Source organism: Nicotiana sylvestris, chromosome 1 (assembly GCF_000393655.2).
Source record: "Nicotiana sylvestris chromosome 1, ASM39365v2, whole genome shotgun sequence".
Lineage (NCBI taxonomy): Eukaryota > Viridiplantae > Streptophyta > Magnoliopsida > Solanales > Solanaceae > Nicotiana > Nicotiana sylvestris.
Window position 1 is genome coordinate 49395960 of NC_091057.1, and position 3572 is coordinate 49399531.

Genomic DNA, 3572 nt, shown 5'->3' on the forward strand with positions numbered 1-3572 from the left:
TGTGCAACTACTTAATCAAAGTTAGCAGCAAAGTACAAATTCCCATACTGCTTCCTCAGCCAATGTAACAGGTAAAAAAGCAGGTATTAGCAGCAGTAAGGCAATGCTAGTGTCAAAAATCTTCGAGACTGGATTATTGACATTGGTGCCACAAACCATATGGTTTCTGATATAAACATGCTAGACAAAGCATCTCTATTAAAAAGTACAAATTCAAAAAATATGCAATTACCAAATGGTGATGTATCACAAGTAACACACATTGGCTCTAGCACAATTTCTTATAACAGTACTCTAACTAATGTATTTCTACTACCTCAGTTCAAGTATAACCTTATGTCAGTCTCACATGCAATAAAACAATTAAACTGTGTAGCTGCCTTTTAACCTAATTTTTGTGTGTCTAAGGATCTTTGCAGTGGCAAGGTGAAGGAGATTGAAGGCCTATATCTGCTATTAAACAAGTCTACGGGAAAACTTGGAGAAACCAGTCTAAAAGTGCATCAAGTTATTGTTGTTAGTGAAGATGAAATAAAACTGTGGCATATGAGATTTGACCATGTATCAAGTACTACCTTAAATAAAATACTACCTGCCAATAATCAGGTTATAGTAGAAACTATTAAGAAGTGTAGTATATGTCCATGTGTTAAACAATGTAGATTCCCTTTCCCTGCTAGCTCAAGTAAAAGTTTTAATAAATTTGATCTTGTTCATATGGATATTTGGGGACCTTATAATGTTCAAACCTTTGATGGAAACAAATATTTTCTAACCATAGTAGATGATTACACTAGAATGACATGAGTCTATTTGTTAAAACTAAAATCAGATGCCAGTATTGTTATTCCATTCTTACTAAAATATGTTCAAACTCAATTTAATGTCATGGTTAAAGTTATTAGATTGACAATGGTACTGAATTTCTGAATGATGTATGTAACAATATATTCAAACAATTAGGTATAATGCATCAAAGGTCATGTACCTATCCACCTAAGCAAAATGGCATTGCAGAAAGAAAACATAGACATATTCTAGAAATAACAAGAGCAGTCAGGTTTCAGGCAAATATTCCTCTAAAACTTTGGGGACATTGTGTTCAAACTGCTGTGTATCTGATTAATAGGTTGCCTTAATCTGTAGTTAAAATATCTCCATATGAAAAGATGTATAATAGAAAATCTTCACTCAATCACCTAAGAGTAATATGATGCCTATGATATGCCAAGAACCTTGCTGATACAGATAAACTCCAACCAAGGACAAGGACTGATGTACTGATGGGATACTCGAAGGTACAAAAAGGTTATACATTATATGATCTCAATAACAAATGTTTTTTTGTTAGCAAGGATGTTGTCACGACCCAGAATTTTTACCGTCGGGACCGTGATGACGCCTAAAATTTCACTTGATAGGCAAGCCAACGTTAGAATAATTGCTTCTTTTAACCGTTTTAGATGATGACAAAAATAACAAATTGAAATAACAGATACACAAAGTATAAATGCGGAAACTAAACCAGCCAAACATCTATTACAATTCCCTGAACTAGGTGTCACAAGGGCATGAGCTTCTAAAGTAATACATATAAAGGTTTGAAATAAGTACAAAGTTGTCTGAATAAAGTTATACAACTAAAAATAAAAGAGGATGGGGACTCCAGGAGTTGCGGGCGCGAAACAGCCGTACCTCAAGTCTCCGCAAATGTCCAATCCGAGCACACTAATAACCACTGCTGGGACTGACTCTGAAATCTGCACAGTGTGCAGAGTATAGTATCAGTACAACCGATCACATGTACTGGTAAGTGCCGAGCCTAACCTCGACGAAGTAGAGATGAGGCTAAGGCGGGTCACCTACATTATAACCTGTACGCAGTATATATAATAATGACGATGTAATAGAGGTACTGAATAGAATTAAATAGTCAACTGAATATGATAACCACATCCTCAAGAATAAACCAGCAAAGTTCAGAATTACCAATCTTTAACAATTTAAATGCAATGCCGGTAAAACCAACACAGTTAAAAAAGTGAAAACATATAGATTGTTGCGACGTGCAACCCGATCACACCGTACATATCATATTCCTTCCTTTTTTCCTCTTATTAACATAAACAGCAAAATATAAATAAGAGTATTGCGGCGTGCAACCCGATCCCACCATATCACAATAATTACAATCACGGTTCACCCTTATTTCACCACAATCCACCGTTATTACATCGGTTGCAGCGTGCAACCCGATCCCACCGTACATATTATTTCACCCTTATTCCTCCTCAGTATATCACCCTTATTTCACTTGTTGCGGTGCGCAACCCGATCCCACCATATCAGTATCATTTATTCAGCAAGTATAGAAATTTCACAATTCAAATCACATAACCCTTCACAAGGCTTAACTTCAACCAAAACAACTAAGAAGCTTATACACTATGAGACTTTACACATGTAATACTACTCAGCGAGACCAATCCAGAATATATCATGGAAGTACCGATAACTAGCCTAAGCAAATAATAGGAGGCAACGAAGCTACGAAATAACTAATACCTTCAACAAAGAGAAACAATATCTATCGGTAACAATTAAGCATGAAAATATAAGTAAAGCATGTAGCAGTTATAAGAGGGAAAGAGACAATATGAGAAGAACGGGAAAGAAACATGCAAAAACAGATAAATTGGCGGTGCATAGGTACTCGTCACCTCACCTATACACCACTCACATGGATTTCATATAGCAAATAAGTCAAAGGTTCCTAATCCCTCGAGTCAAAGTTAGACATGACACTTACCTCGCTCCACGGGCCACTCAATGCTCAATTACCGCTTTTCCTCTAGTATCCACCTCCAAACCACTCGTATCTATGATTTGGGGAAGAAATGGTCTTTGGAAAATCGCCTATTGTGTTTTAGGTTTTAAAAATTTGAAGAATGAGAGAAAAATCCCATCTAAGTCTCTTTTACACAGCTGCAGATGTCGAAATGCGATCAGGGGTCACAATTGCGAGAAACACTTCGCAAATGTGAAGTTGTCCCCAGATCTGCTACCTTCGCAAATGCGAACGCTTGTTCGCAAATGCGGCCCGAGTTGATCGCAAATGGGACCAATACTTTGCAAATGTGAAGTCTACCTCCCAGCGCAACTGCTCACAATTGCGATGAGTTCTTTGCAAATGTGAGGCTTGCATTTGTGAGCCAGACCTTGCAAATGCGAAGTCTGCAGACCTGAAGCACACCAGTAAAAATTCCTAAGTTCAATTCACTCTGTAGCCTATCCGAAACTCACCCGAGCCCTCGGGGCTCCAAACCAAATATGCATACAAGTCTTAAAACATCATACGAACCTGATCGCGCGATCAAATCGCCAAAATAATACCTAGAACTACGAATTGAACACCAAATCAAATGAAATTTTTCAAGAAAGCTTTAAAACTTCTAACTTCTCAATCAGACGTTTGAATCACATCAAAGCAATTCTGTTTCTCACCAAATTTCACAGATAAGTTATAAATATTATAATGGACCTGCACCGGGCTCCGGAACCAAAATACTGAC